This window comes from Podarcis tiliguerta, assembly GCF_965153285.1.
Source record: "Podarcis tiliguerta genome assembly, chromosome: 1".
NCBI lineage: Eukaryota > Metazoa > Chordata > Lepidosauria > Squamata > Lacertidae > Podarcis > Podarcis tiliguerta.
This window is the reverse complement of record NC_139534.1, coordinates 48,894,471-48,915,948: the sequence shown is the minus strand read 5'-3', so window position 1 is coordinate 48,915,948 and position 21,478 is coordinate 48,894,471. Positions and strand designations below refer to the sequence as shown.

Sequence of the window (21,478 nt, the reverse complement as noted above, 5' to 3'; positions counted from 1 at the left end):
TTCAGTGGCCTTTGTGGGGTATAACATTTTCACTGGCCCTAGCACATGGCTTGTTCTGAAGAACAGCAGAGAGATACACAGCACTTTACATACTTAATATTCACTGTGAAAATAAGAATGCTTCACCATACAGAACCAGCTGTTGCCTTTTTGCAATTAAATCTTTATTGATTTTAAATATTGAATCCATTCATCACAAAAACAAACAAACAAATCACATCAAATACAAAGAAAATGTTACATATAAAATAAAGTTATTCCATACGTTGAGTCTTCCATCTTCCTCAGTATGGGTCCTTTGTTTCCTTGTTGACTGCATATTGTATGACCTTTAACTTATCATAAATTGTCTATAATCTTTGTAGCATATAACATTCCAGAAGTTAATCAAAGCATGCCAAAGGTTTCATATGTGAACAATGCTTGGCAGGGGGTTGGACTTGATGGCCCTTGTGGTCTATTCCAACTCTATGATTCTATGATTCTATGATTCAATGGTCTTTCCACTCCAATTCAGTCTTTATTAGTTTATAAACAACACACACACAAAAATTAAAACATAACTTGAAAAAGAAAGAAAGAAAGACAAAGAAAGAAAGAAAGACAACATTGAAACACTAAAATATTACAAGACTACTTTCTCCACCGACAATTTTCTCTTAAGTAAAATCTGTATATATCCCATTCTTTGTAAAACTTTTGGTTTGTCTGGTTCCTAATTTTTCCTGTCATCTTTGCCAATTCTACATATTCAAATAATTTCGCTTGCCAGTCCGTTTTAGTTTGTATTTTATCTCTCTTCCACCATTTGGCTATCAGCATTCTTGCAGTAGAGGTTGCATACATGAAAATCTCCCTCAGTTAGCTGTTGCCTTTGTGAACGTGTTGTCAGATAAGTTGCTGTCTGGAATGTTCCAGCTGAGACATCAGCAGTTCCTCATCTGACCTCAAGGTGGCATAATTCAGGGGTCCTCCACCACCATCTACAAAGCCATGTGGTGTTGTGAGTCTGACATATCCATGGGTTTTTTCTTGTAGTATTGCTGTGATTCTTTAGCAAACCTCTAAAGATTTTAAAAGAATACAAATCATAAATACAACCCTCTGAAAAGAGAGTCACAACTGCTTACAAGAAAAAGAGATTTTCCCCTCTAATGACAGCAATGACAAATGTTCAGTCAGAATTCAGGGCATAATTTAATGATTCCTCTGCATTTTATCTAATTAATTTTTTTTTTTGAGGGGCAGGTAGGAAACATTCTAGAATTCAGTTTAAGACACTTAATATGCTTCCAGTAAAAAATGTTGAAAATTATTGAAAAAGAATGAAACTGCATTGCCTCTGTCAAAATATTGAAGCCGAAAGAAGTAATTGGAAGAGGCATTTGAAAGTGGGTGTATAAAAGAATGTCAGAAATACTCCTCCACCTTTTATGCCATTTGGTTAAATATAGTTCAGATCTATAGCCATTTGCTTAATTAAAGTGGAAGCAAAAAGCTAGAGGCTCCAAGTGATGAAAATAGAATAAATCACCAGAAGTTGGAAAGGACTTCAATTCAGAGAGAATGTGACTGCACGAAACATTTTTTGATAAGCCATGTGGTTGTATATGACTTTAAAAAAAAAGTGTTCAGGCAAAAATCCAATGGATTGTAATTCCTTTCCAAAACAGGCTCATTAAAGTGCCTCTACAAGCCCCACAAAAAGCATAGGGCCCTTCCCTTTTCTCTTTCCTATGGGAAGTTTAAAGAAGTGAGTAGCATTGATTTGGGGAGCAAATCCCAGTGCTTCTCCTTAGCAGCTGCCCTAAAAAGAACCCCCTCTCTCATCAGTCACTGGACTTTACTTTCCAGCATGCTGCTTTTCAGCAGAGTGATGGATAAGGAGGAAAAGTGAGAGCGAATTAAGTGCATTAAAAACAGTATTTATTGACAAGACAGGGAGGAATGAGAAATGCAAAACATTTTATCCAATTGATCATCTTTAAGCCTTGCTAGTGGGTTTTCACTCAAGTAGAGTTGCAGCTTTGCTCTGTGTAACACATGTCAGAAAAATATGGTCTCATAGATTCAGAAAGATTAATGGTACTCCTTCTGCAGAAAATGCTGTTAAAACAGTTACGTTGAACACCTTCACTTTGGGTACCACTGATATTTAATTAATATGGTGAAGTTACAAGAATCCAGAAGATTCATGAGCCACAGGAATGAATCTAGCTGTAGTTGATCTCTTTATGAACTAGAAGGTTCATTGGCTGTGTGGAAAGGATTTCTCTCCATCACTAGATTGCTGGGCCGATGTTTAGGTGCATTTGTCATGACCGCAACATTTACCACTATGGAATTTATTTGCAGAAAAAGAAGCAATGCTTCCTGAGGCTGCAGTTTAGAATGCCACTAATATATCCTAAATTGTTTTTCCTGCTCACAAAAATGATTATTCAAGGTCCGATTCAATTAAATCTGTTTTTATTTGCTTTCTCATAAATGACAATTCCTGCCTTCCTCTGAGAGTTGAATGATCTCCATAGATGAGAACTGTTTGCTTTGAACATATAAAGGGAGACCTGGTTCAAATCCCCACTCATCCATGAGTGTCCTGGGTGACCTTGTGCCAGTTACTATTTCTCAGCATGGTGTATCTCATTGTTGCTGTGATGATGAGATGGAGGCGGGTGACACAAACCACCCTGAGCTCATTGGAGGAAGCACAGGACAACAATAGCATCAACATTCTGCAGGCCAGGAAGGATATGAGAAGATATTTTCCCATTTATTCGTCTACTATCAGAACTCTTGGGTTACTTGCTATTATTGGCAAACATTTTCACAACTGCTCATGGAGCAATAAAGAAAAGAAACCCAAGAAAAACCATAATCATGAGCCAATCTGCCCACTTGAAGATGGTTTCTAAGCATCTGCAGAGAACCTTTAGACTCAACTTCTAGATTATTTCAGCCAGACTTCATCTTCCTACTGACATTACTGAAGTCAGCCCAAGATATAACAACCAGGATTTCACCAAACTGTTGTACAAGCTATTGCAGAAGGGAGCCTTTTTGCCCAAGAAACAATAGCTCTGTGTTTGACAGTGCAACAGAATAGCACGAGCACTTCAGCTAACAGATTTTGGATGGCACTCAAGATCTGTAAATTGTCCATTATATAACTTATTAGTATGTATGTGCACATGTGCCACAAGGGAGCACAATTTGTATATGCCGTCTCAGACACCAAGATGCCATGGTTTGGTCCTGCCCAGTGATCTCCTTTGTCAATCCGTACAGACAGTTCTTTGGACAGTAGCCTGCAAAAGAAACAGGCAGGAATTGAAAGGCATCATAGGGTGCTGCTGTCACTTCAATCCTGCTGGAGAGTGAGAAGTCATTATCAGATTTGCTTTGTCCAGGCTTGTCGAGTATTGGCAAATCCTCCTTGATTAAAAACTTGAAAGGGCATGACTGCCAGCTGTGCCTTGTGAGCAACATCTGTATTAGAATTAAACAGCATGGGGAAGGGACAGTAATAGATTTAATGGAGGGGAATCACACCAACTCCTTCCAGATTTAAGAGCTAGCCTGGCAAATAAATTCTATTTTCACTTATTGCTTTTTGACAAATTTTTAGAACCAATTGTGTGGAGAGCCTGATACTCATCTCTTGAAATATATATATATCTTTTAAAAATGTATTTGCCCATCCAATGAGTGGTGGGGATAGGGAAGAGAATGCTTGGCTTTTCCTATGAAAAGCCAGCAGACCCTGGGATGTTGTGGATTGTAAAGGATAATCTGATACCTGCCTGAAAAGGCCTTTGCCGTTTGTTGGCTTTCAGCGAGATCACCTGAACGACAGGCACCCACACTGCTTTTTGTCAAAGCAGACTGAAGATTTGGAGGACAATGACAAAAAAGGAAGGTCAGTCAAGTTCAAATGAATTCTGAGTAGGCATTGTAACTTTAGTCCCTGCTGTCGCCTCATTGAAGGTAATGAATAAAAGGCTCCTGGCCATTATAAGGGATGGGGTGGCTGAACCTGGCATGGGGGAAAATGGACTGAAGTCCAAACTAATCCTCTTTTTCTGGCTTAGTTGTTCCTGAGTCACTCATGTGGTGTGAGAGGGGCTGACGTGTGGCGTGAAAAGTTCACCCACCATCCTGAGGTTAGAACACCCGCTGACAATTGCATTTGAGGACTTCAATAGCTACATAAAAACAGTCTTATCAGGGTCAGATCAGTGTTTCATGGTCTCCATGGCAACCCAAAAGACTGTCTCAATAGATATTTGGGCCAAGACATATTATAAGTCATACCCTGTTTTTTTTTTGCCAGAGTGGCCCTGTAGTTGAGGATGCTCTTATATCTGTGTCATGGATGGGCAATTTCCTGGTGAGGGTTGATTTGATGATAGCAGTCCTCCTCTGTCCTCCTCCCCCTCAACTGTTCATCCCGAGACTTAGGAAATCTTAAGAATTCAGTGATGCTCTCGCGTGGCTAGTGCTCCTATTGAGGCTCTGGTATACAATGGCAAGATAGAAAGTTCCATCAACTGGATTGCCCCTAGCTGCTTTCTTTGATGCTGTAGAGCTTGGAGTGCTGCAAGCTTCAGACAAAAGAACAGTTCAGACAATGGATGGGATGCAAGTGATGCAAATTGAACTTAGAAAATATAGTCATGCCAATCATGTGATGGTGATGGCAGTTAAGAAAAATTACTTCTCTATCACCATTGCATCCATATATAGTCCTCTAGCAGAGCTCTTCATAGTGGTTAGGGGGACTAAGGAACTCTTGTTCACTAACCTATAAACAGCTGAACCATCTGTAGCCTGCTGTGTCATACCTGCTAGGCAGCTTAAGGGACAGACTACTCATCTCCACTCCAACCTTGACACTGCTATAAGTACAGTGGTACCTTGGGTTACATACGCTTCAGGTTACATACGCTTCAGGTTACAGACTCTGCTAACCCAGAAATAGTACCTCGGGTTAAGAACTTTGCTTCAGGATGAGAACAGAAATAGTGCGGCAGTGGAGAGGCAGCAGCGGGAGGCCCCGTTAGCTAAAGTGGTCTTCAGGTTAAGAACAGTTTCAGGTTAAGAACGGATTAAGTATGTAACCAGAGGTACCACTGTACAGGCATCCAAGTAACTGCCTAATCTTGTTATTTGGGATCAGATTCTATTAATGAGCTCTGAGTATGTGGACAAGATGCTTGAAGGAATATGAGCAACTACTTCCTCTCTCAACACGTGCCTGTCATAGCATAATAGAGCTAGCCACTATCTAATGCCCTTGAACACTTGGGACTTAGATATCTGTTGGAGCATCTCTACCCTTACCAGCATGCCCAGACCTTGAAGTTGGTAGAAGGATCCCAGAAATGGTTGTGCATTGTGTAGGAATTTGGGGAGAGTGTTCTCAGCAGTAATACCCCAGCTATATAAATTCCTTTACCTGGAGGCATGGATGGCTCCCTCCACAATGAGCTCCTGCTGCCTAATAAAGGCATATCTATTCACCCAGGTTCTTGGTGAATAAGTTCTTAAGTACATCCACACTAGATCATGGGAGAGTATTGTGACATAGTTCTGAAACCACAGGATTATTGTCACATTGATTTTATGGCATTTTATTTGCTTTACTGTTTAAATGCAATGTTGTTTTAACTGGTTGGGTTTACTGCATTGCCAAAAAATTCAGTGTGGCAAAAAGCAGCAGACAGTATATAAATGTTGAAAACAAACAAGTTGGGCAGGCAGCAAGGTGACTAAGTAAGTAAATCAATATACCCAGAAAATGGCTTCAGCTTAATGGAACTGTGCCTTAACTGAGATTTTTGAAATATTAAATTGTAATGTACAAACATACTGTATTAGATGGCTTGAATACCATTCCTGTTCAGGGGAAAGGCTTCAATAGTCCTCTAATGATATAGTTTCCACAAGGCATCTAATTTGGACATAGAATTGTGATGGCCTGGGATTCCGATTCGGAGGATGAAACAGAGGAATCCCGGCCTGCACAGGAGTCCCCGCCTCCAGGGCCGGCTGAACTGGGGCCAGGCCTAGATGCTGAAGAGCCTGCACCTGTGGCAGTGAATCAGGAGCTGGCCCCAGGTGAAGCCCTTCTGGCCCCAGAGAGGCTTGACGACTCAGTGGCCACAGGTGAGCCTCCTCCAGGGCCCAGTAACCCTTCGGCCTCTCCTGATCTGCAGAGGTTTAGAGCAGAGAGGCGAAGGGAACTGGTTGCCCCCAGGAGGAGTGCTCGCCTTAAGGCCAGAGGAGGCGGGGCTCCTGGGGGCCGGGACCGCCCCTGGCCTTAGAAGAGGATAAAAGCCCAGTCAGCCCGGCCCCAGGTTGCGGGAGCAACGTCGTTGTTGGCTTCGGACCTTCCTGCGTTCCTGATCCCTGCTCGGCCTCCTGTTCCTGACTATCCGGTACTCCTGTTCCCTGCTCGGCCTCCTGTTCCCGACCATCCGGTGTTCCTGTTCCCTGCACAGCCTCCTGTTCCAGCATTCCTGTTCACCGCCCGGCACTCTGCCTCGGACCTTGCCCCTCTTCGTGTGGACTTTGCTACACCCAAGGTACCTTACCCCCGGGACCAGCACAGTTTGCTCCCGCCCCCTCCCGCACTCCCCCTTCGTCGGGGTGCGTTCGGGAAGAGCCAGAGGCCATGGCTGAACAGGCGGCTGCACTGGTGGCTTTGGCCCAGGAGAACCAGGCCTTGTCTCACACCGTGCAGCAGCTCAGTGACGCGGTTGAGGCACTTCAGCAACGCTTGGAAGCCCTACCGGCTCCTGGGGCCGACGCCCCGGCTCCGGGCAAATACCCAGTGGCTTTGCCTGAGAAATTTGATGGAGCCCCGGCCAGCTTTCCCATGTTCCTGGCCCAGGCCAAACTGTATATTCAGGGGCGAGCCCGGAACTTTCCTGACGACCGTACCAAGGTGCACTTTTTGATTAGCTTGTTAAAGGACCAGGCGGCCAAGTGGGCGTTGCCGCTACTCAGGCAAGACTCCCCCTTGCTGGCAGACTATACGGGGTTTTGCAATCGTTTGGAGGCCGCGTTCGGCAACCCCCAGAAAGAGAGTCAAGCCAACCGGGCGATTCGGCATTTGAAACAGGGCAAGTCCGCGGTGGCCACATATACCACGGAGTTCCGGCTGTTGGCACAGGACTTGACCTGGAATGACTCGGCACTGCGGGACCAGTATCTCGAAGGGCTTTCGGACGAGGTACTGGACCAGTTGGCCACAATGGAACGCCCCACCACGCTGGACACTCTCATTCAACGGAGTCTACAAATAGGCGACCGGTTGGAGGATCGTCGTCAGGCCCGGGGTCGCCGACACTTCCAGTTCACGGCACCAGCTTTTTCCGGCAGCCCCACGGTCACAACTGATTTAACGGAGGAGCCTATGCAGCTCGGGGCAGTGCGGCCACGCCTTTCCCCCGCAGAGAAGGCGCGGCGTCGGGATGGAAATCTCTGTCTTTACTGTGGCGGAAGTGGACACTTCGCTCGGTCCTGCCCTGAGAAACGCCAGCCGCAGGGAAACCGCCAACCCCAGTAGCTGATGGCCCTAGCTACCGGGGGTCCCAAACCGTACAGAATGGGCCCGCACCAATGGACTTGCAACATCTTATGGTTTCGGTACGTTTATACCCTCCAGGTGGGCCCTGGATCCTCACCCATGCTTTGGTAGATTCAGGGGCAACCCGCTCCTATATGGACGCTGCTTTTGCCGCCCATCATCAGGTGCCACTTCGGAACAAGCCAGTACCGGTCCAGGTGGAAGCGATTGACGGACGACTTCTGCGTTCAGGTGCCGTTACTCAGGAGACCCAGCCTCTGGTCCTGTGTCTCCAGCAGCACCGGGAGTTGCGAACTTTGGACATTGCCTCTATGCCCCGCTTCCCCCTGGTGCTCGGGATGGACTGGCTGGAAGCCCACAACGTTCAGATTGACTGGGTCAAACGGACCGTGCACTTCCCAGACCCATGTTCCCATGCTCAATCCGGAACGCTGGCGGCCGCGCCCTCAGAGGAGGCAGCACCCACGCTCCCAGCCGTGTACCAGGACTACCAGGACGTGTTCGAGGAACGGGGGGCAGACCAGCTGCCGCCGCATCGGCCTTTTGACTGCGGCATAGACCTCCAACCCGGAGCGCCTTTACCAGTGAGTCGCTTATATTCCCTAACAGAGCCAGAGCGCGAGGCTTTGCAGGACTTCTTGCGCAAAAACCTGGAGCGTGGGTTCATTAGGCCTTCCACCTCGCCCACCGCGGCGCCGGTGCTTTTTGTTAAGAAGAAATGTGGGGAACTCCGCCCTTGCCATGATTACCGAGCCCTGAACAAAATTACCGTCCCAGACCGGTACCCCTTGCCCCTTATCTCGGAGCTGCTGGAGCGGGTGCAAGGGGCACAGGTGTTCACCAAGCTGGACCTCCGGGGGGCCTACAACTTGATTCGGATCCGAGCCGGGGATGAGTGGAAGACAGCGTTTGGGACCCGGTACGGGCAGTTCGAATATTTGGTTATGCCTTTCGGTTTGTGCAACGCGCCTGCTGTGTTTCAACGCTACATCAACCACGTGTTTCAGGACCTGTTAGACAAGTACGTGGTGGTGTATTTGGATGACATACTGATTTACTCCCGTGACCCGGCTCGCCATGAGGGACATGTCCGGACCGTGCTGCAGCGCTTGCGTGAGCACCGTTTGTACGCAAAGCTCAGCAAGTGCGAGTTCCATCAGCGGACTGTGGACTTCCTTGGTCACCGGCTCTCTCCAGATGGGGTGCAAATGGACCCGGGGAAGGTGACAGCGGTTCAAGAATGGGCGGCACCCCGGAACCGCAAGGACCTACAGCGTTTCCTGGGGTTCGCCAATTACTACCGGTCCTTCATCGCTGATTATGCTCATCGCACCACCCCGTTGACCCGGCTACTGCGCCCAAAGACGCCGTTTTCCTGGGACAAGGAGGCAGAGGAGGCGTTTCAGGGGTTGAAGGCCTGTTTCCAGAGGGCACCAATCTTACAACATCCTGACCCCTCTCGACCCTTTGTGGTGGAGACCGACGCTTCCAGTACGGCTCTCGGTGCCGTCTTGTCTCAACAGATTGGTCCTGAAGCGCCACTCTTACCCTGTGCCTTCTATTCCCGCCAGCTCCTACCAGCGGAGCGTAACTATACTGTGTGGGAGCGGGAACTATTGGCCATCAAGGTAGCCTTTGAGGTCTGGCGCCACCATCTTGAGGGGGCACGACATCCGGTGGAGGTGAGAACCGACCACCGGAACCTGGAGTACCTCCAGACCACCCGCAAGCTGAACCAAAGGCAGATCCGGTGGGCGTTGTTCTTTTCCCGGTTCCAGTTCCGGATCCGCTACATCCCTAGCTCTCAGAATCAGAAGGCGGATGCCCTGTCCCGGAAACCTGACGACAACGCAGACACGGTACAGCAAGCAGAACCCACCACGATCCTACCTCCGGCTGCATTCCTGGCCACCCAGGAGGCGCAGCCACTGCAGGTTCGGGTGCGGGAACAGCAGCGGGTCGACGCTTGGGCCCAGGAACGACTCCGGGAGCTGGCTGAAGGGTCCAGCCCACAGTATCCGGGGCTGGTCCTGCATCAGGGCCTGCTGCTGCACCACGGTCGTCTGTACATCCCGCCAGGGCCACTACGGCTGGAGGTTCTCCGGATGGCCCATGATGCCCCAGCAGCGGGGCACTTTGGACGGTATCGGACCACCCATCTGGTCAGTCGAGAGTTTTGGTGGCCCCGCCTGAAGGCTGACGTGGCTCGCTACGTTGCTGGTTGTGATGTCTGCCGGCGCGCCAAGGGACCTACCGGGCGACCCCCCGGCCTACTTCAGCCATTGCCAGTTCCACCGCACCCTTGGCACACGGTTTCGTTGGACTTTGTAGTGGACTTACCCTCGTCTCGTGGCTGTACCTGCCTTCTGGTTTTCTCCGACCATTTCACCAAGATGGTGCACTGCGCTCCCTGTCCATCTGTACCCACAGCCAAGGAAACTGCTCAGCTGTACCTTCAGCATGTCTTCCGCCTGCATGGCCTACCTGAGCGCGTGGTGTCCGACCGGGGCGTTCAGTTCACATCCCGGTTCTGGCAAGCACTACACCAGACCCTCGGGACGGAGGTCTGCCTCTCGTCAGCCTACCACCCACAGACCGATGGCCAGACGGAACGGGCGAACGCGGTGCTGGAGCAGTACCTCCGGTGTTACTGCAGCTACCAGCAGGATGACTGGGTCGACCACCTGGCGCTGGCGGAGTTCGCCTACAATAACGCGGTGAATGCGTCCACCCAGCAGACCCCGTTCCAGGCCAGTTATGGTTATCATCCACGGCTGTTTCCAGAGGTGCTGCCGACATCCGCAGTCCCGGCGGTGACGGAGTGGCTTCAAGAGCTCCAGTCCCAGCAACAGCTTTTGGTGGAGCAACTGCACCAGGCCAAGGAAGCGTACAAGGCCCAGGCCGACCGCCACCGCCAGGTGGGGCCGGAACTTCGCGTCGGTGACCTGGTTTGGCTCTCCACTCGCCACCTCCACCCCTCTCGACCTTCGCGGAAGTTGGACGCCCGCTTCACCGGCCCGTTCCCTATCGTAGACCAAGTCTCTCCTGTGGCATTTCGTCTCCGGTTACCCGCAACCCTGAAGGTTCACCCGGTCTTCCACAGGTCCCTTTTGAGTCCGGTGGCCCCACCCGACGAGTTCCACCCGAACCGTCCCCGACCGCAGCCAGTGTTGGTTCGGGGAGAGCCTGAGTACGAGGTGGAACGCATCCTGGACTCCCGATACCGCAGGGGAAAGCTGCAGTATCTCATTGACTGGAAGGGGTACGGACCGGAGGACCGTTCCTGGGAACCAGCGGCCAACGTCCACGCACCTGCCTGCCTCCGAGAGTTCCATGCGACGTACCCCGGCAAGCCGGGTCCGGACCCTCGGTTGAGGGGGGGGCCTGGGAGGGGGGATGGTGTGATGGCCTGGGATTCCGATTCGGAGGATGAAACAGAGGAATCCCGGCCTGCACAGGAGTCCCCGCCTCCAGGGCCGGCTGAACTGGGGCCAGGCCTAGATGCTGAAGAGCCTGCACCTGTGGCAGTGAATCAGGAGCTGGCCCCAGGTGAAGCCCTTCTGGCCCCAGAGAGGCTTGACGACTCAGTGGCCACAGGTGAGCCTCCTCCAGGGCCCAGTAACCCTTCGGCCTCTCCTGATCTGCAGAGGTTTAGAGCAGAGAGGCGAAGGGAACTGGTTGCCCCCAGGAGGAGTGCTCGCCTTAAGGCCAGAGGAGGCGGGGCTCCTGGGGGCCGGGACCGCCCCTGGCCTTAGAAGAGGATAAAAGCCCAGTCAGCCCGGCCCCAGGTTGCGGGAGCAACGTCGTTGTTGGCTTCGGACCTTCCTGCGTTCCTGATCCCTGCTCGGCCTCCTGTTCCTGACTATCCGGTACTCCTGTTCCCTGCTCGGCCTCCTGTTCCCGACCATCCGGTGTTCCTGTTCCCTGCACAGCCTCCTGTTCCAGCATTCCTGTTCACCGCCCGGCACTCTGCCTCGGACCTTGCCCCTCTTCGTGTGGACTTTGCTACACCCAAGGTACCTTACCCCCGGGACCAGCACAAGAATAATCAAAGCACCCTATAGATGTGAGCTATTTCAGCCTGTTCTCAAAGTAATTAATATCTGAGCATGACTGGAAGGTGCGTCATATTTATCTCTCCATCAGCGGAAGAATTTTTTTAGATATGCCTTTTTATCAACTATCAGTCACAGTCATCAGACACAGAAAGGAGGAGGAGGAAGAGAAAAAGAAGAAGAAGAATAGATGGTTTATGCAGAAATGTCAACATTTTTATATGCTTTGAGGCTTGAAGAAATATTGAAAAATGTTTGAAACCTTTCTGTTTGTTTGAACATTAACCTGAAATGTCAAGTTCTGAAATGATGAAAGTCAAAAGTGAAACAAATTGACAATGTTCCAGTGAAGTCTGTAAGTTCAAATGGGGGAACCATATTTGAGTCTAACTTCCCATTACACTTGAATATGTTCAAAGAGAGCCCCTGTTCCCAGGCAAAAGCAGCACCAGAAAGAGGTGCTTTGCAATGGAGTGGGGTGGGTCTTAACCCTTCTCCACCTGCTGCTTCTTGGCTCTTAGTTGTCCTTCCCAAAGGCATTTTTTGATCACAAATACTGGCATTTAACATGTAGTAATGACCTCAACAACATCTTTTCACCTTGTTTGAATTGAAGGTGGACAGTAAGACACTTCCCTAAAGGCAAGAAACACACCTTTTTCTGGTGGTTCACAGTGTCCAGTGTCCATCATCCTGGAACAATGCAGATTCTCAGTGCTTGTGGTGACATCCTCTGGCTGGTGAGGTGTTATATTTTTGCTTAACATTTTAATATGTTTCTATTTCAATATATATTTTTAGAAATGTTTAGAATCAAGAGGAACAAACAAGATGCATTGCATCCAATAATCAGCCTAAGGTTGATCGGATTCTCTGCCCTGCTTCAGGGTCAGAGAAAGGGTGGGGACCCTCCTTGGAGAGTTTTACACAAGATGACTTTCTGCATCCCAAAGCATCTCTGCGACTCAGCACAACAGGGACAAATTCCCTCCCTTTTCAGCATGCAGGAGGAAAGTATAGGGCTTGCCCCCACATTTGTGTTTGCATTTAGAGGTGACTGGAGGGCCTTTAAAGCCTGGGATGACAAGACAATCAAGACCACATCCTCTCCCTTAGGGAAAGGCGGGATCAATGTCAAGCACACAGTTTGTGGACCCCTAATGCCCAATCTGTGCCTGCTTCTTTGGAGCTTAATTCATATATTTGTATTTCTAACCCATTGCTAGCACTCTTCTCTGCAATATCACTGGGAGAATGCCATTTAGCTCTGTCTAGAAAATTGCTTCCTTTTCACATATGGATCAACAGAATAATAAAATTAGATCATCCCTCGGCATTTTTATAATCAAAATGTAGAAATCATATAATTGTTCTTTTAGTATAATTACTTCTATGTTATGTAACGAATACGTGCGTAATGAGATCTGTCTTTTAATGAATTAAATTTGAATGGAATATATTGAAATATTTAACAGGAGCATCCTGGAGCATTAAAATAAGCATAGCAAATTAGGTACACATCAAAATGCAGCTCTTCTTGCTGCTTCGGAAGATATAGCTTTTTTTGCATGTGTATTTTTACTGCAGACCTACAACCTAACATAAGGCCAGTTAATTCAAGTCTACATTTAAAAATCAACACTTCCTTCCCTCCCAGTTACCCCCAAACCTTAAGCTTTAAAAGGCTAAAATATGTTTTAAAATGATACAAGAGAAGTAGGTGATGGCTTAGAAAGGAGTACCAAATAACTCTCTGTAAAGTTGGTACTCACTTAGTGATGTGCAAACTGTTTCATATATGCTTAGGGTTGCCATATTTCATACCCAACAAACAGGAAGTCATGCACATGAAAGCTTATACAGTGGTACCTTGGGTTACATACGCTTCAGGTTACATATGCTTCAGGTTACAGACTCCGCTAACCCAGAAATAGTGCTTCAGGATGAGAACAGAAATCGTGCTCCAGCAGCGCGGCGGCAGCAGGAGGCCCCATTAACTAAAGTGGTGCTTCAGGTTAAGAACACTTTCAGGTTAAGTATGGACCTCCAGGATGAATTAATTACTTAACCCGAGGTACCACTGTACCAATAGCAAACTTAGTTGGTCTCTAAGGTGCTACTGGGCAATTTTTTTATTTTTTAAAATTTATTTCGACCAACAAGGCTACCTACCTGAAGGAAGTCATCCCTTAGTGATACGTCAATACCATTTTATGGGGCTGTTTCATGCACCACACAAGGCTTCTCATATAGAGATCTTGGGTAGTATCCAGCAAAGCAGTTCTGCTAATGCAATGGAACTTCCCCTGCCTTTTCTAGCACTGCATGCCCCTATGCGCTCCTCTGAGGCTTTAGACCATTCCCAGAACAGATTTAGGAGGCATGTGGGGAACTTGCAAATAGAAGAGAGGCAGTGGAAGTTTTACTGAGCTTAAAAGCTGCTACACATTAGAAGAACATTGCAAATGAGACTTTGGATCCTGGGGTTTTGAGCAAGATCCACCCAAATTAAGCACATTTAAATGCTATTGATTTTAATGGGAAAGTTGATGATGTGCTTACTTTTTCCCATTTGAAATCAATGGGACTTAATAGTGCTGAACTATGGAAGGATTGGACCCTTCATCTTTCATACATTGATGTTTCATATATTATTATACAACCTTTTAAACTCCCATTCCTCCTACTGTTCTTTCCTTTCTTTTGCATACCCACATTTCCTTTCTTAGCATATTAGGGAAGAAGAAGAAAACATAAAAGAATTTCCTTACAGCCATTAAAAGAAACCCTAATGATCAGTAGAAAAAAAGAGCTATTTGGGGAAATTACAAATAAATGAAACAGTGTTTTGAAATGTTAAATTCTTGATTAATCATAAAACTCTATGAACACAGTCTGAATTTCTTCAAAGTACTTGGCATTCTCTGTTATAAAGAAAAGGTCTGATAGGTTTTCTGGATCATACATAACTTAGGATGTAATTGGGTTTTCCGTTCTTCCACCCAATAATTAATTTACCAGCTCCAGCTTATACCAAGTTTGCTTACAAAAAAACCCACTTGTATATTCTAATAATTTAAGAGGTTTTTTGTTTGTTTTTTTTAAAAAAAGTGTAGTCTCATTTTGTAAGGAACCAGAATTAACTTTTTAAAGATACATATGGAAATGTTTGAAACTCAGATTGTCAATGACATTGTCAAATGTAATTGAATGCTGAATCTATGTGAAATCTCTCTTCGGTTCTAATTTAGATGAGTTCATCATGTAATGATAAATGAAATGGCATGTTATGACTTGGTTGTATGGAATGGCTCCCACAGATCTGTTATTGCATGTTGCACTTTTTATTATTTGACTTGAGAAATCACCCCCTTAATTCTTTATGTCAGTTGGTCCTGTAACTATTTAAAGGCTGCTGTTTAAAGCGTACAGTTAATAGAAAGTGTTGAAAAGCATGGGAATATATATATATATATATATATATATGGAAAAGCTAATGTGCAAATGCAAAAAGCTCTGTGGTTTTCACTCAAAATTTTCTTTTCAGTAGTTGCCAGTGCAGTAGAACAGAGCCACCCTCCTCTCATCAGCAGCATCTCTTCAGCTTATTTGAACAGGACAGGCTTGGGTGGAGGCAGGGCAGCAGTGAGGTCAGGCTTTACAGATGTACTGGCAGGAGCACTGGACTGGCTCCACTAGTTTGTCTGTGCAGCCTTGTCATTGGCACTGTCCTAGCCTTCCCGCTATGTGATGCCTGTGATGTGAGGGTGGCTGTGCCCCACCACAATATGCACTTTGCATGGTAGAACATTGCTGTGTGATGGACTAGAAGCCCCTTCCCCCTAAAGCTGACTCCCTAAATCCAGAATGCCTCTGATGAAGAAAACACTCCATGCTCCTAAGAACACAGGACGTTTCACTGAGAAGAGCATGGAGGATAGAGGCAGAAGGTGGTACCCAATCCATTCATTCTCTCCCCCTCAAGCGAGTCCTACATCGTTGCCAAATCTGCTCTGGAACCCCTAGAGCATTTGGGGTGTGTACGGTGGGAGAAGAGGAGGAAAATGTTCTATTGAACAAGAAGAAATGCTCATAGTGGCGGAATGTTCATGTTAGCACTACCTCGGACGCAACCCAGAATTAATGATCAGACCTTTGCATCCTTTTTCAGCTTATGACAACATGGGTGGGACCTGTCAGTAAATGCTGCAGTGTATCCTCAACTTCTAGTAAGTGTAAACACCTGTTCAGAGTTCCTGCCAGCCAAGAAGACCCTCCTGCAGATAGTATAAGCTGTAGGAACATAAGGAAGGCATTCCAGCCTCTGGTTTTCACTTTCCCCACTGATATTTAATATCCCATAGCTACTGCTCAGTCCTCAGTGGACTGTTTTGGATCCCCTCACCCACTTAAGATTGCTTGTACTTTTGCATATCTCAGGTTTCAGTATGCTATTACCTCCCTCTTGTTTCTCAGTGTTTCTCTTTGGGCTCTGCTTCTCTCAGCACTCACCCTCTGAGTTCACTATTAGAGCCTATGACAGCATGTGCCTCCAACTGAGTTCAGACAAGCAAGAAACCAATGGCTGCTCATATAAAATGGTCTTGTACTTGGTCCCCTTACAGCTATATTGTTGAAACAGGGACATCATCTGAAATAGTTCACCAGTTTCATTGAACCCAAATAACATGTGCTTGTTACAGAACAGTTTCGATGGGCAAGTATATGCCTCAGTATGAAATTCAATTCTCTCCCCCCACACCCTGCATCTTCTGGCTACTCTTTGAAAGTTAAATAAGTCATTGCACTTTATAAATAACTATTGATATTTCACATAAGACACTCTAAACATACTTCAGGGCACAGGCCCTATCGATTTAGTCATTACTTTCAGCATTTTCTTATTTACCTCATCCAAGATTTGCTGCATGCTGCGTTTTGAGATAATTCAACAGCTGAATTTTAAATAGAAGAACCAGTCATATAAGCTACCCAGTGAAATGAGCACATTAAGTATTTTTATACCTAATGTTACTGTGATTTTTTTTTTTGCAGAGTCACAGCTAAGCAAATGTGTATCTTTACTGGACCTCTGTACAGTAGTCCAGTAGCAGATGGAGAAGGAAACTTAATTTATATTTTAGTTTTTATGGGTTACTTTTACTGCTATCTCAGCTGCTTTCAAAAATCACAATTACCTTCTGTCAACATGATCACAAATCACTTTTTTATACACTAATGAAATCATATTTTTATTAATGTAAACATATATACAAAGTCAGACCACTGTGTATCTATCTAGTGCAGCAGGGGTTGCTAACCTCTGGCCCAGATGTCATGGGAATCCAACTCCCATCAGTTCCAACCAGCTTGAAAAATGCTCAGGGATAATGGAAATATAGTCCATGCCATCTGACCCCAGGCACATGGTTTAGCTCTCTCCAGACTAACCACGAACTGTAGCCAACATTTGTTTCAATATGTTTTAACCAATTTGAAATCTGAATTTTAAATTGTTATCTGCCCTGGGAAATGCTGGTGAAAGGGGGTGTAATAAATTTAACTAGCAACAAATAATCCTATGGTTTGCAGTTTGCGGTTAGTCCAGGAAGTTAAAACATGAGCCCAAGTTCCAGTGACATGGTAAGCCACACCATAGCTTGGTTTAGCACAGTGCAACAACAGAACAAGCAAGGAGGAGCCAAGTGGTCGCACTAAGCTATGGCTGCATGTGAAGCTTGGTGGCTAGGAGTGCCTTTTTCATCTCCCTGTTTGCACCCAAATGACTTAGCCACTATGTTCCATGCTCTGGTGACTTTCAGACTGGATTACTGCAATGTGCTCCACATGAGGCTGCCCTTGAAGAAGACTCAGAAACTTCTTCTGGTTCAAAATGAATCGGCTAGATTACTGGCTGCGACTCCATCACATATATCAACTGTTTTTTGTTTTTTAAAAAAACTTCATTTGTTGCCAGTTCATTTCTGGGCCCAGTTCAATATCCTCACATTTGTGTTTAATGCTCTAAACTGCTTAGGTCCCAACTATCTGAAAAACCATTTCCTTCCCTACAGACTTTATCCAGTGCTAAGATTGGCAGAAAAGACTTCTAAGTTATTCTGCTGCCTTCAGAAGCTCAGGTGGCAGTGGCCCAGGAGAGGACATTCTCTGTTGTGAAACTCCCTCCCCACAAATGTGCATATGGAAATGTTATTATACAGTTTTTGGTGAAGGCTAGAGACAGACCTCTTTACCCTGGCCCTTGACACCCCACTTTCAGGACCCATCCTATTCTTTGTAATTGTGTTTTTTAATTGTAAGTTCTTAAACTGTATTTTAAAATTGTTGTAACCCACCCTGGGACATTAGAGTGAAGGTTGGGAAAATCCTTCTCCTAAACATCACCATTGTCACCATCATCATCATCAGGCCATAGAACGCCATCTTCAAATATTTGATGGGCTGTCACATAGACTGAGGATGGAAGCCAAACCAATGTTCGCAAATAAGATAAAAGGGATTTCTGCTAAACATTAAGTGAGCTGTGAAGCAGGCTACTATGGAAGGTGATAGACTTTCCTTCCTAAGAGCTTTGTAAGCAGAATCTGGAAGGCCACCTAACCAAAATGCCTCTGTGCTCCCTTCCAACTCAGATTCTGTAATATGGTATTTTAGTCTACGATAACATTGTGGTTGTGCCATGTAGCTCCCTCAGAAAGAGCATTTCCAGGAGAACATGCTTTTTAAAACTTCTAGTGACTCCTGAGAGATTCTTCTGGTGCCAAATAGTTGGCAATTTTGACTTTATAAACATCCCATTTCAAATCTAAACTCGGCCTTCGATATCTATCACCCATGGTCCACATGAACCCATGGCACATCCCTAGAGCTATCAGCTTGCAAACTGCTTCTGTAGTGACTAAAATAAATATGTGAGTTTACAAAAAACAACAACACCCCACCAAAAATATATGAGCAGAACTAGCTCATTTTTTTAGTCCTTTCCTCCCCGCAAAGAGAGGTCAGCAGCACCTTTGCTTTCTTGCTTCTTTTTCTCACCAGTGATGCATTTTCAGCCTGCTTTGAGTGCAAGAAGCATGAGATTAGACAAATGTGTAATTACTTCTTGACCTGCTCTCCTCTGTTATACATTTTCATGAGATGCCATGATTCATTATTTGCATTGATATGTACAGAAGGCTGGGGCTGCTTCGTTGATATTCATTTATTCAACAGTCTGTAATCTATATTTAATGGAGTACCAGACTGTGGCATAATAAACCGTTTAAAAAAGATAGCTGCTGCTTACACGGAGGTTATTGCTTGCATAACCTGTACTTATTTTTCATTACAAACCTAAAAGAGGGAAGCATAATTCATACAAGAAAATGAAGTTAACATTTAATGGTTTAAAAATGATAGTGTGCTATAACAACGTGCAATACGCTGAGTGCTTATAAAACAAAGCAGAAAAAGACCAAAAGGAGAGATAGAATAAATACAAATAAAAGGAGCATTTATACAGTATCATGGCTGCTTACCCTGAGCAATATGTTGCATTTTGTGGACAGCTTTTCCTTGGAAACAGGTAGGTCCACAAGTTCTTTGCTTGCTCCTCTCATTGTTCAGACCACGCGATTCCCCTCCTTCATTTCTCACAATGACTTCCATGGCATTTCAGGATCCTGGAGGGATGAGGAGGACTTGCTTCCCTTCAAATCTCTCTATGCCTGTGTCTCCCTACTTATCTCTCAGATGTCATTAGGGATGTTGAAGAATTCTGACAAACCAGAATATGAAATGGCCAATTTTTGCTTATTTATCCCATGTCTGGAATGGAAATCAATCCAGTGAATATGTTTGTTATTTGCTGTTGTTCCTGCTTCCAGTCCTCAACTGATTTGTAATTGATTGTGTCCCGTCCCCCCCCCCCGCCCTTTGTGTTGTGTTTCCTTTGCATTGGAATAACATAATGACAATGTCATACGTATAATTTAAGAAATTAATTACATAAATTATGTAAGTTTTGTCATTTGCCCCCAACAGACAGTGCAATGAGTAACATAGTTTTTTAGTATAACACAAACTGCAGTGGAAAGGAGACAGTGCTGCAAGCGATAAAAATAGTGTGCAATGGAAAATGATGCCTTCTTACACCCCCAGCTCTGTTCATGACCTTTGGTCATCCTTCTCCACCACTCTCAAGTATCCAAAGTCTCTTTCTCTTTTAAATGGCTCCTCACTGTCTGCCGTGTCCATTACCCTCACCTATGACCTCTCTCCCCTTCATGGATCACTGCCTTGCTGTGGCGAAGGGGCTTGAATAACTCAGAGAAGCTATGAACTATGCCAAGCAGGGCACCCAAGATGGACAAGTCATAGTGGAGAGTTTGGACCAAACGTGATCCACCTGGAGGAGGAACCGGCAAGCCACTCCAGTATCCTTCCAAGAAAACTCCATGGACAAAGACAACTTTGACCAAGCTGCGGGAGGCAGTGGAAGACAGGAGTGCCTGGCGTGCTCTGGTCCATGGGGTCACGAACAGTCGGACACGACTAAATGACTAAACAACAACAACAACAACATGACTTCTCTTCCTTCTTATACCACCTCAAAATTCACATGCCAAGTCACTGAAGACTTTGACACACAACCTTTCAGTGCCAAACTGCATAAGAATGTACAAAAAGCCTTGGAGGATCTGGCTAGTGGTCCATCTAGTTTAGCATCCTGTTCTCAAAGTTGACAACCAGATGCCCATAGAAAGCCAGCAAGGAGGACCTGAGCAAAACAACTTTCCCCTCCTGTGGTTTCCAGGAACTGGCATTCAGAAACATATTGCCTCTGACCATAGAGGCAGCCATTCTGTCCATCCTAGCTAGTAGCCATTGATAGCCTTGATGTTAGATTGATTGCTTGAATGCAATCAACATGCAACAATATGGCTTCAAGGTACATTCGGTCCTGGGGAAGCAGACTCATCTCAGATGTAGCCATCAGGTAGAAGGAGTCTAATGAGAGGGACTGGGAGAAAAGGGGATGAGAGAGAGGGAGAGAAAGCAGAAGTGAGGTAGTTGAGGTCCGGGTCTCCAACCTCGTATCTTTTTAAATCTAACTCAGGTTTATCATTCCAAAGTCTCCAGTCTGCCTTGTCCCTCTTTGATTTCACTTTCAAGCAGTAACACTTGCCATCAATACAAATGACAGGGCAGTATTGATGCTCCAAGGGCCTTTCAATGATTAGCTGCCAGGTTTGTCCAATTCAAAGAGCTTTGCTGAATGGAACGATGAAGAGTGAAGATGAAATCACCAGCCACGTCCAGTATCATCAATCTCCTGGGATTGACAGCCACAAATAGCAATAGATGTCATGGACAGGTATTGTTGTTCAGGGTCCCCTTTGAAAGACAAAGTACATTGGGATTAAGGCAGCCTTTCCCCCTTTGCCTTCCTCACTGTTCCATCCCAGACCAGGGCATTTTCCTCCTGACTGGCTTTTTAAAAAAATCTCACTTGCTAAACCTATGTATTATTCATGAACATTGCAATGAACCTAACCAGATTTTTTGCAACATACTGAGCATCTGCATAAATATCCCTGAAAGCACAGATCAGATCACAAGTGTTTATTAACAATCACTTTTGTCATAGTAAGAGAAATTAGGCTTTATGGATCATATTATTTATGGATAAATGAACTCCATAGACTTCCCATGTTCTCTTGTTAATGTGATAAAACCTCAGATTTATGGGCAGAAATGTTCAAGAAAGCAATTCATTTTACAGAGCTATTGTCTAGGCAAGATTTCTGGAGGCAGTGACACTACA

At 45.7% G+C, this 21,478-nt stretch overlaps 1 long non-coding RNA gene across 1 annotated transcript in view; it reads right to left on the bottom strand.

Moving 5' to 3' along the window:
- Window positions 1-636: 636 nt before the first annotated feature.
- LOC310673228 overlaps window positions 637-21,478 on the bottom strand; it is a 43,614-nt gene continuing 22,772 nt past the window's right edge. Inside the window, exons 2-3 of the long non-coding RNA XR_014508923.1 lie at window positions 19,191-19,429; window positions 637-1,064 (exon numbers count right to left, since the gene is read on the bottom strand). This is a non-coding gene — a long non-coding RNA (uncharacterized lncRNA). The remainder of the gene's footprint in view (window positions 1,065-19,190; window positions 19,430-21,478) is intronic.